The 1,062-nt window shown below is 39.5% G+C and overlaps 1 protein-coding gene across 1 annotated transcript in view; it reads left to right on the top strand.

Moving 5' to 3' along the window:
* The window catches only part of LOC117178876, a 124,494-nt gene that overhangs the window by 2,493 nt on the left and 120,939 nt on the right, over positions 1-1,062 (top strand). The window lies entirely within an intron of this gene.

Genomic DNA, 1,062 nt, shown 5'->3' with positions numbered 1-1,062 from the left:
TTACAGAATATAATTAAGTATCTTCATTTTGAAGTAATTTAAAGTAATTTTACTCTCGTTTTTTTACATAAAAAGTGTTAAAATAGTTTGTTTTTTTCTTCGGAAAAAAATTTAGCAATGAAGAGTCAATATTTGTTTTACATGCGCTAAGTTAGAAAAGCATCATTGTTTGTATAATGAATGGAATATAATAATCATCCTGGCTTTGAAACTAAAAAGTAACGGTAAAAGTGATTATCAGCATGAAGGCTTATTTGTGGAGAAGAGGCATTGAAATCACCAGGGCTGCGGTAGTAAGTTGATCGATCGTTTATCTTAGCAGCTGTGTTACCATATGTACTTGTGCAAGATTCAATCTTCTTCCTCTACCTTCTGTAACTTCCATGCAACTTTCATCGGTTCTAACGTCACTTCTGAAGTCTGGAGCCCAGAAGTTGACAGTTGACTCGAGTTTTCTTCTTGCGCCGATTTACAGTTCGATTGTCCAGTCCCTTATTGCAAAACAGTAGCAATGTGCCCTGATCCTTGCGCAAGGTCTTTTGTCCGTTGGCGACAACTTGAGATTGGAATGGAAATCGAGCGACAGTCTGGAGAACGTTTCTCGGTCGAAAGTGCCGCGTATTGACTCTGCGTTAATTAGAGCTCCGCAGGTGTGCCTTTCGTATCGCAAAACAATTTTCTCCAAGGATCCTGTCCCTGAGGGTCGTGAAAGAAATCTCCGGTCGTCACTGCATATTTCACATACAAATATTTATCGGAAGTACACTAAAGATTTTCTTTAAAATCTTAAATCAATTTCTGCTTTCTCGAGTGAAAATGCTTCGACTTGAGTTCGACTTGTTTGTGTCTCGAGTTCGTCTCCAAGATATCGCTGTCTGGCTGCGTCTCAAAACTGAGTCGAAACATAGACCTTCGTCTTACTTTTATGGTTATGACAGGTGAGACGGCATTTACTTCTCTCAAGTCGAGCCTTGTCTTGGCTAAGTCGACGTCTACTTGTCTCAAGACAAGCCTTGTCTTGGCTGAGATGGTGGAACCTTTTTCGGCTCATAAATGAGATTA

The sequence above is a fragment of the Belonocnema kinseyi genome, chromosome 8 (assembly GCF_010883055.1).
Source record: "Belonocnema kinseyi isolate 2016_QV_RU_SX_M_011 chromosome 8, B_treatae_v1, whole genome shotgun sequence".
NCBI lineage: Eukaryota > Metazoa > Arthropoda > Insecta > Hymenoptera > Cynipidae > Belonocnema > Belonocnema kinseyi.
Note: the sequence above shows the minus strand (reverse complement) of the source record. Positions and strands in the feature narration are given on the sequence as shown.